Genomic DNA, 11,184 nt, shown 5'->3' on the forward strand with positions numbered 1-11,184 from the left:
TCACTCCCTTTAGCTGCTCCAAAGGCTGTCTGCCTTGGGGCGACGCAGATGTACACTGAAGGGGTTCAGCTGTGAATTCAATGTTCTTTGTCCTCTTGACTCATTAACATTCCAGTGGGTGGGGTTGACATTCCACAAAGTGCATGCAAATGTTAACCCTTAGCACGCTGGTCCTGTGCAGAGGGGAGCACCGTCAGGCGGCCGCCTTTGGGGCGACACAGATGTACACTGAAGGGGTGGGGTATAGCGAGCTGGTATAACAAGACAGTGAGGAGGGAAGCGGAATGTTGTGTGTATGGGGCAGTATTTAGGCCGTTATTATACCAAAAGCTGCCGTGGTGCCATGCGGCCCAAAAAACAAATATCAACAAGACAATGAAAATGTACATACCCACCGCGATGCGAGCGCAGACTGGAACTGCAGGGCAGCAGACAACCAGGGAATTTGTGTGCTTCATGTGAGCGGTTCAGCCAGTGAGGGCAAACTGCTCACGGTCATGCCTCCCTGTCTCCTCTGGCTACCATCTCCCTGCAGTTCATATGCTGCTCGGACACATCGCTATGATGTCACGAGAATGCAAACACGCCCAGCCGGAGATGGTATGGTCGTAGCCTTAGACAGTCAGGTGTGCAGCAGGATACTGGGTGTATAGTCGGGAGGGTATTGAAGCAGTGAGTGCAGCAGAATGCTGGGTGTACTGTATAGGGAGGGTATTGAGGCAATGAGTGCAGCTGGGTGTATGGCAAGGGTATTGAGGCAATGAGTGCAGCAGGATACTTGGTGTATAGGGAGGCGTATTGAGGCAGTAAGTACAGCTGGGTATATGTGGGGTACTGAGGCAGTGAGTGCAGCAGGATGCTGGGTGTATAGGGGGAGGGTATTGAGGCAGTGAGTGCAGCAGGATACTGGGTGTATAGGGAGGGTATTGAGGCAGTGAGTGCAGCTGGGTGTATGGCAGGGGTATTGAGGCAATGAGTGCAGCAGGATACTGGGTGTATAGGGAGGGGTATTGAGGCAGTAAGTACAGCTGGGTATATGGGGGAGTATTGAGGCAGTGAGTGCAGCAGGATGCTGGGTGCAGAGGGAGGGGTATTGAGGCAGTGAGTACAGTAGGATGCTGGGTGTATAGGGGGGGTATTGAGGCAGTGAGTGCCGCAGGATGCTGGGTGTAGAGGGAGGGGTATTGTGGCAGTGTGTATAGCAGGATGCAGGGTGTATAGGGAGGGTATTGAGGCAGTGAGTACAGTAGGATGCTGGGTGTATAGGGGGGTATTGAGGCAGTGAGTGCAGCAGGATGCTGTGTATGGGGGTTAGGGGAGGGGTTATTTATTAAATGTTTTACCGGGAAGTAAAACATTGAAAGTTACCTCTCGTTTTCACGTATGTCCCAGGCATAGAGTTATAATGACAAATACATGGTTACAAATACAGTTACATTAAGTGAACAGGGTTGTACATTATATACAAGACATTGTATGTACAGTTAGAGATAATATATATTATAGGTGTATGTAACAGACCAGATTAAAATGCCAGACAGCTTTAGTTTTGAAAGAACTTAGAGTGGTGGCGGCTGTGAGATTCTCCATAGATTGTTCCAGTTGTGGGGTGCATGGTAAGAGGAGGAGCGGCCGGATACTTTTGAGGCAGTGAGGACCGCAGGGTGGGGGTGTATAGGGAGGGATATTAAGAAAGTGAGGAGGGTAGTTGGGGTGTATAGGGAGGGGTAGAAAAAGGAAGTGAGGCGGACAACTGCATATTGGGGTGTATAGGGAAGGGTATAAAGGTAGCAGAGTTTGGGGTGTATAGGGAGGGATATAGCAGGGCAGTGAGGAAAGCAGCAGGATATTGGGGTGTATAGGGAGGGGTATATAACAAGGCAGTGAGGAGGACTGCACGGTGGTGGGGTGTCTAAGGAAGGGTATTAAGGCAGTTAGTGAGGAGGGCAGCAGGATGTGGGGTGTATAGCGACAGGTATAACAAGGCAGTGAGGATGGCAGCATTATATTGTGGTCCATAAGGCCGCGTTTATAATGCTGGTGTGATGGTTCAGGGGATTCCTTCCCCTCCATGTGTCCCTGACGCTCCACTCCTGCCTACCTCTTCTGTTCCTTCCCTGCCTTCCCCTGCTATTCTCCCTTCCTCCGCCCGCAGCTGTCCCTTTTTGGCAGCCTCTGACGTCATCCCGGCATCAGCGCGCGCTCCCCGCAAGACACGAGCACCTGCTCGGTCTCCTGTTCCCCTCTGCGATGTCCCCTGCTCATGGCCCCCCTCGGTCCCCGCTCTAGTCCCCTTACCTTCTGTGGTCTCTCCTTCTGTCTGTCCTCCATCCTCGGCGGGAGCTCCCGTGGCGCAGCGCTCCGCACGCCTCGTGACGCAGCCTGTGCCCGCGCGCACTCTAACCTTACAGAGGGCGCGCGCACACGCTCCACTTGTAGGCTCTCACGGACTCCTGGGTCCTCCTCTCATGCTCTGAAGGCTATCTCCCTCACTGGTTCACCTGTCTCCTCCTCTTCTCCTCACCTATCCCTGCTGTCTGCCACTTCACCCTCTGCTCTTCCTCTCTCTTCCATTGGTGTTCCCTCCTTTATAACCCCTGTCTGTCCTTTCTCTCATTGCTCTGCATAGTTCTTTGTAACCTCTGTGTGTGCAGTCCTATGCTTGGCTCTTCTGTGTTTTCCAGCTTTGTTCCTGCTCCTGCTTACCCCTGGATTTCCCTGGCTTGACCTCTGCTCCTGCTGGATTACTCTGCTCGCTATTGCCCTTGAACCCTGCTTACGGACACAACTTTGCTGACTTCTGTGATCCCCCTGGACTCTGGCTTACGAACATTACGATCCTGATCACTATAACCCTGGACTCTGGCACACGGACATCACTACTCTTACTCTGAACCCCAAAGGCATTGCAAGTATTACTAACATCTCTCTACAGGCCCGGCAACGCCATACCACACTCCGGGCACGTCCTCACTGCTGTGGGTGCGTGGTAATACCCGTCCCACCTCAGTACTGGGGACTGGCCAGGTCTGCGGGCATACAGGCGTTACAGCTGGCAACACGACCGATGACGTCACCTGTCGCCACTGGCGAAAGTTAAACTTTAGTTTTAAGCGACGTCGCTGGCGACAAGGCCAGTGACGTCACTAAAGAGGAAGAAATCGCACTGTGATTAGTTTAGACAGTCACATGTGGCGATAGTCTCTAAAAAAAAATCAAATTTCACTGGCTTCAAAACTTGCGATGGATTCAATGGATTTGTTTTGGAGCAACGTCGCGTCGCCAGGCACTATAGGCTGTGAGTGTCAGGATGTATATTTCAGGGTATTAAAAGGCAGTGAGGGGGAAGAAGGATCCCAGGGTGTATAGGGAGGGGTATGACAAGGCAGCAAAGAGGGCAGCAGGATATTGGGGTGTAGGAGGGGTACTTCAAGGCATGAGGGGGACAGCAGGATGCAGAGATGTATAGGGACTAAGGAGGGGTATTACATCTCTAGAACCCCTCCTACACCCCAATATCCTGCTATCCTCTTTACTGCCTTGTAATGGCAGCAGGGAGGGGGTTATTAAGACAGCCTAGCATGCCCAGGGAACAAGAAACACTGTTACATCAGCACAAATACATTTCACAGAAAATAAAAGTTTACACATATACATTTACATAATATATTTTTCCAGATGAGCCACAACAGGATGTATATTCAGGACAACCCTGTATATTCATCCAGATGACAGGACAATGGCTGGGCTTCAACTTTATAATAAGAGCCTCATTGTCTATACGGTCAGGCATTCCATTAACATGGCCGCCATGATCCTGTTACTGTGAGTGACAGCAGTCACGTGATCTTGATGTGGCATTAGGGTACCCTTACCCCTCCGGCATTTAATAGGACAAATCAGCACAACAGTGCTCACCACCTGCTGTGTGTCTGTGACGGGAAGTGAATTAGTGCTGGATTACAATTACATTTTAGGTTTCATTAACCATAATATAAAAAAGTATCATAATAACAAAATATCTAATGTTGAAAGTAAAACAATCAAAGACATGTTACCATATATAGGGGCTGATTCACTAAGCTACGTTAACTAGCGCAAAAATGCATTATATCGCTTGGCCGCAAAAGGCTGAAGCCATAAGTGCTATTCACTAAGGGTGTTTGGCGCGTTTACGGCCTGCCTTACGCAAAAGGGCCATAGCGCGCGATCACCTTTCCCCCCCCCTGATATCGTGCTAAAAGTTATTTAGCACAATAACTATTATAAACAAAGCAGCCTGTGAGAACTGCATGGAGACGCTGTGTCTCAATGCACGGCTCTTACAGGTGATCGTGCTGTCCAAATATGATTTTTTAATACTTGTGTACATGAGCAGGGGGTCTTTTGAGCTGAACCGCAGTGGTTTCAGGTCAGAGGACCCCCTACTTCAGGAGATATAAGCCCCGTTATGGGGTGCCGGTATCCCCTGCAGAATTTAAATGCCCCGGTCACGTGACGCGGGAACTTTAAAGTGCATGGGATACCGGCACCCCATAACGGGGCCTGTATCTCCTGAAGTAGGGGGTCCTCGGACCTGAAACCAATGCAGTTCAGCTAAGGAAACCCCCGGCACATCTACACTAGTATTAAAAAACACATAACAATAAATAATAATTCATTACCATAGCGGATAGCCGCTATGGTAATGAAGCTGCTTTAATGTACATTTTAATAATAGTGTGTGGGAGCAGGGGGTCCCGAGCTGAACCGCATTGATTAATGCCTCAGAGACCCCCTGCTTCCAGAGTTACAGGCCCTGGTATGGGGCATCGGTGCCAATGTCGGCGCCATCTTTATAGCGTAAAAGACGCGACGTGGGCTCAATAAAGATGGCGTCCACACTGGCACCGATGGCCCTTACTAGGGCCTGTAAATCGGGAAGCAGGGGGTCTCTGAGCCACAAATCAATGCGGTTCAGCTCAGGGGACCCCCTGCTCCCACACACTATTATTAAAAATACATTAAAGCAGCTTCATTACCTTAGCGGCTAACCGCTAAGGCAATGAAGGGGTTAAGGCATAATAGTATGTTTATTGGGGACAATTGCCCCCAATAAACATAGCAATATACCACACACATCCCCCCGCCCCCTAACACATACAGTACTGTAATGGGCAAAATTACTATTATCCACATATGGATAATAATGCATTTGCCCATTAAACATACATTAATCACAATAAATACATTTTGTACTCACCCTTGTCCGGCACCCACAATGAAGGCCATCCTCATCTTCCTCCCCGTCCATACACTGGGGTGCTGAAAAATATGCACAATTAGAAAAAGTGACAAACTAATGTCCCCTAACCCCTTAATGACATTATCGGTTATTAACCGCTACAGTCATTAAAGGGTTGAGCCACCCTGACCCGATACCCACCTTTCACCCATTTATTTGTACAGTGGCTTCAAGTATATCATGTGACAGAGGCTTTGGGGAGAACGGATGTGACGTTATTGAAAGCTTGTCACATGGTACTTGAGCCAATCAGAGTTGGGATGTATTCCCCAAGCTCTGATTGGTTACCGTACCATGTGAGGCCGGCCATCTTTCTTTTCATGACGTCATCTTAAATGCAATTGAAGCACAGCCATTCTGATTGGCTGTGCTTTCATTGCCTTTAAATGATGTCATAATTTTTTTTTTGGTCGGCCAAAGCACATGGTTTTCACAGCCCAATCAGGACCGTGAGAACCATATGATGAAAATGTGATGTCATAGGCCTATAAAAGCCTATGTCGTCTCATTTTGAAGCTAGACGCCGAGGAGGAAAGACCTCCTATGAAGAAAGAAGATCAGGGCGTGGAGGATGAAGATAAGAAGACCCCGGAAGAAGACAGAAGAAGACGGCGAAGACCCCCACTATGGATTACAAATAGAAGAAAGAAGATACAGACACTTGTGGATTGTATTGGATTATTTTTTTATGGTTACCTGGTTCCTGTTGTTGGATTAGCTGTTTCAGTGCTTCTGGTTCCCCTTGATTTCTGTGAGTGGTTCATCTAATGGTAAGTAAAAAAAAAATATATTTTTATTTTACAGGTTTTTTGCCATTTTTTTCCTGACGTCCATTTTTTTTTATGTCCATTTATTTGCCCTGAATGTATGTATGTCACTATGGGTAAACATACGTACAGGACAAATCAGTGGTTGTATTGTATGCTGATTTTGAATGTGATTCAATTGTTTTTGATGCTCATTTATTGCACCTGCATTTATGTCTGTAAACAATATATGACATACATACAGATATAATAAAAACGTTTTGGCTTGCCTTGTTTGGATGTTTTTTTGCATTGCAATTTGCTGCTTTGTGTAAAAATGTGTTGCTAATGTACATTTCATTTTTGCAAATGTTTAGTTAAAGGCTGGTTGCTATAGATAATTTTATTGGCTTATTTTTGGAAGCTAGATTTAGTTTGATGGTTACTTTGACATAGATTATTTTTCACAATGGTTTGCTTGTAGGATTTGAAGTGTGTAATTGATTTGGATTGTAATTGATTGGTGATTGGATTAATTGATGGTAATTTAATTGTGTTGATGGTTTGTTTTTCTTTACTGATTGTATTTGAATCTTGTTTGGATTAGTGTATTTGATTTGGAGCATTGGTTGACATAGTATACATGATGCACAGATTAATTGTACAGTATCATGTACACATTGTCAAATTGAGTGTTTGTATTTTGATTTAGATATTGATTTTGCTTGTTGCTGTTTGATATTTGGAGAGATTTGTATTTGGCCATGTACAGTATTTATTTGTATATTGGTTAATCATGCATATACAGTATGTATATATATATATATATATATATATATATATATATATATATATATATATATATATATATATATATATATATTGTGACATAGTCCAAAGATGTTAGGCAGCTTTCTGCCCCATTTTAGAGCAGAAAGTGCAGGAATAGCTAAAAATGATCCGTTCCACAGCTTCACATTAACTCAGGCAGCTGGATGGAAAATCCAGACCACAGATTACAATGGCTCTAGTTCTCCCTCACCTGCTCTTCTAATCACATGCACAGGTATTTAGAGCAGAGAGGTTTTGCATTTCACTCTCTCTCCTTGGAGCCTGGGGGCTGGGGGTGTCGCTACTCTCCTGCATCCAGTATCGAGGTTGACGGCCTCTCCACGTATCACAGTACCAGAGGATTTGCCTGGACACCCCAAACAGATAAGACAAACAAATGGTTACTGCTGTTGCTAAAAGACTGTGCTGTATCTTGTGACCCTAAATGAGAGAGCATTGTTTTAAGCTGGGGAACCAGTTTAGTTGGCCAGCAGCTGTTAGAGAGACTGATTTTGATGTGTAGTTAGATCCCTGAAAGGGATAGGATTTTGTTTATATAATTTGGTTTCTTTTTACTTGAAATAACAGTGTGGGAAATACTGTAACAATGAAATGAGTGAACTGCTGAATGAAAGTATCTGAGTACCTCTAACCTACACATGTTAAAGCTGCAGTACCTTACTTGGATGAAAATAAAGCAGGCAGAAGCCTGAGTTAAGCAGCTTAATACTTTGCATGATCCTGTTTTTGTATTAAATAACCCTAGAAGACTGTGTCGGGAAGAACCCAGACAGACGTCAGCACTACAAAAGAGGGGCGTTTGTCACAATATATATACATGTAGAGGTATCAGTACCGTGTTAGCCTAGCTTCAATAATCAAAAAATAAATAGATGATACCGTTCTGTGGCTAACGAAATGCTTTTATTTATGCGAGCTTTCGAGATACACTGATCTCTTCTTCATCGCCGGAAGAGGAGATCAGTGTATCTCGAAAGCTCGCACAAATAAAAGCATTTCGTTAGCCACAGAACGGTATCATCTATTTATGTTTTGATATATATATATATATATATATATATATATATATATATATATATATAATGAAGCCACTGTACAAATAAATGGGTGAAAGGTGGGTATCGGGTCAGGGTGGCTTAACCCCTTAATGACTGTAGCGGTTAATAACTGCTAATGTCATTAAGGGTTAGGGGACATTAGTTTGGCTCTTTTTCTTATTGTGTATATTTTTCAGCACCCCAGTGTATGGACGGGGAGGAAGATGCGGGTGGCCTTCATCGTGGGTGCCGGACAAGGGTGAGTACAAAATGTATTTAATGTTTTTATTTTGATTAATGTATATTTAATGGGCAAATGCATTATTATCCATATGTGGATAATAGTAATTTGCCCATTAATGTAGCGTATGTGTTAGGGGACGGGTGTATTTTTTTAGAGTATTGTTTAATTTTTGGGGGAACACCATTGGTACCGCAGGCCTGCGGACGGCCGCGGGGACCCCCGGACGCCCCCGGATGCCCACAGGGACCCCCAAACACACCCGCGGCGACCCCCGGACACCCAGTGACCCCCGTTGTCCCTCTGGGATCACACGGGCACCCCCGCGGGCTATTGTATGGATGGTGTGCCAGCAAAAAGGTAAACAAAGATTTTTTTTTTAAGTCCAGCTTCTTTTGCGTCTGCCTTTAGCGGGCACATTTGTTTGGCGTGTTTTTTAAGGCCAATTCACTTAGCGCTGCTTAGTGAATCGGTAGTACTGGCAAAAATCAGCGCAATAGGCTGACCGTGTGCATTTTGCGCCGAGGGCAAAAAAAAGCCCTTTTAAGACCGATAATGCGCAGTTATCACTGCTTAGTGAATCTCACTGCAGCCTTAGCAGGCTTAAAGGGTACTTTGCGCTCTTAAAGCCCTTTAACGGAGCTTAGTGAATCGGCCCCATAGTGCGAATGGTGCTAACCACATTATTAAAGAACAGTATATAATTAGTAATACAAATGGTGTCCAATTAGTGAATAACAAAATAATAACATCAACTTTTAGGGGATAAAAAAATTGAGACTGAGAAGCTTCAGTAGGATAAAAACTTTCCAAGATGATTACAATGTAGAAAAAGTGCATTCTCCAAGGTAAAGATGATTTGAATGAATATACCCCAGGTGATTAAAAAGTCAGAATCAGGATAAAACATTCATATATCAAGTTCTTAATAAAAAGTCATGAAGGTAATACTGTTACCACTCAGGATCCAGCTGAACGGTTGGGGGATTACATGAGATGTATGAAAACTCAGTGGCTCTGTTGGTGATATTTGAAAATATGGTAGAGATGTGTCAGCTTTGTCAAGAGAAAACACTGAAAAAGTGTATCACTCCGTGAGGATGTCTCAGATGAAGGGAGTATTCCCAAACCGTGATCAGCTATAATTGGGGAACTCCAGCATATGCAAGTCTCCAGAACTGTAATAGATTCTCTTCTCCGTGCTGACAATGTGAGATTCTGAGCAGGGCATACACACCACAAGCAGCTGTGACTGGAGGTAACAAAACGCTGAAATTAGGATATTACACTCAACAATGGTGTCACGGGTAACGGGGCTTCCCAGGCAGTGACCCGCTGTGATTTAAAGAATCCCGCACCACCGGGTCTCTGAAGCTGTAGAGCCTCACCTGGAGGAAGTCGAGTTGGTACTGTTTGTTACCTGGGCCTTTGTCCACTACTTATTGGTATCCCTATAACTACCGGCTATTCAAGTTCTATTTACCATTTGTTTGACTTTTTCATTCACACGGGAGTTGCATCTGCTTGCTGCGTGGACATCTCAGCTGATAGCGCTCATCTCACAAGCACAGGCAAGAGAGGCTGTACAGCTTCAAAGACCCACTGCTGTTTATCAAATGTTATTTGACCTACTGTATAATAATATCAATCTGATGTGAAGCCATCTTTCCTGGGGAGGGTGAAGGTGGAAGTTGCCCGGGGTGGTTGGTGGTTAGGCTTCCTGGGGGCGGGGTTAGCAGGAAGTGTGACGTCACCCTACGCGTTTTGTGTATTTATCCGCTTCTATAGGGGTACATAAGTATGCAGAAATAGTCCCTCCACTTTGGGACTTTTTGGGACTATATAATCAAAGCGGAGGGACTATTTCTGCATACTTATGTACCCCAAAAGAAGCGGATCAATCCACGAAACGCATAGGGTGACGTCACACACCCTGCGTCTTGGCATTCAAGTGCACATCCCTACAATCTGCAGGCATCCTGGTTCCTATGTGCCAACACAGATACCAGCTCCTGTTTACATCAGCATCTCGCGAGAGCGAGAGAGGTTGAGCTGGTTATCGGTAGCGACGCCTGGGTCATGAGCAGGAGAGGTCTGGCGGCATTAAGCAACTCCCCAGCAGACGGAGAACCCACCGAGCCACCCAGCAGGTCTGAGTAGGAGATAGAGGAACATCCGTGCAGGACATCTGAGGTGGAGTGGCAGCCATACCTCGTTGATGTATTCACTACATGCGCTTGACCTACTTGCATTATGTAAGTAGGATTCCTATAGTTGCCTGCTGCAGGATCAGTGAAAGTTCATGATTTTTTTTTTGTTTCTACTGTATATGTGTATTAAATTCTTATTTTATCTACTTGCTCTATCACTCTGATTTTGTTCTTTTGTTTAATCATTGTTTTTTTAGGTGCATTGTCACTTAACAGTATTATACTATGTTGCTATGTTTATTTCTTTTCATGTGCTGAGCGACGGCTGGACCCAATCATATTATCTTTGGAACTTTGGGGACTATATTCAGCTATTCTATTTCACCCATACGGTTGTATCCACTTATATTTTATAATTTATTGATATTGCATTATACTGTGTGTTATTTCACTGTTTATAGATGCAATGGCACCCCTATTTTTTGTTTCTGGTCTCCCTTTTTACCGCATCAAGGATTTGAAAGGCAGGCTAAAGGTCTGGCATCACAATCATTTGTTACCCATTCCTCTAGTGGGGGAACGTGAAGCTGGCCCTTCAACAGCAAGACAAGAAAAAGATTCACATGGTATACCGGATCCGTTATCTGAGGAAAGTCAGGATCCCTTAGAAGGGAAGTTTTCAAACACCAATGAAGGATCAGGCCATGGTCCTGCTACTCAAGAACCATCCCTAGTTGAAGCAGTCAGTCAATCTCTGGACCCAAAGAGTCCTATCTTCACCCCAAAGGGTGTTAATGACATTCACTCTATGAGAGGGCGAGGGCCTCAAGCTGATGGCAGCCTCTCCGACCACAAAGAATTTGAAGAATTAGAA

The 11,184-nt window shown here is 45.0% G+C and overlaps 1 long non-coding RNA gene across 1 annotated transcript in view; it reads right to left on the bottom strand.

Annotated features, from left to right (window-relative positions):
* Nucleotides 1-5,248: 5,248 nt before the first annotated feature.
* Nucleotides 5,249-11,184, bottom strand: part of LOC142490966 (uncharacterized) — a 39,146-nt gene continuing 33,210 nt past the window's right edge. Inside the window, exons 2-3 of the long non-coding RNA XR_012800185.1 lie at nucleotides 5,981-6,048; nucleotides 5,249-5,304 (exon numbers count right to left, since the gene is read on the bottom strand). This is a non-coding gene — a long non-coding RNA (uncharacterized LOC142490966). The remainder of the gene's footprint in view (nucleotides 5,305-5,980; nucleotides 6,049-11,184) is intronic.

Source organism: Ascaphus truei, chromosome 3, assembly GCF_040206685.1.
Source record: "Ascaphus truei isolate aAscTru1 chromosome 3, aAscTru1.hap1, whole genome shotgun sequence".
Classification (NCBI taxonomy): domain Eukaryota; kingdom Metazoa; phylum Chordata; class Amphibia; order Anura; family Ascaphidae; genus Ascaphus; species Ascaphus truei.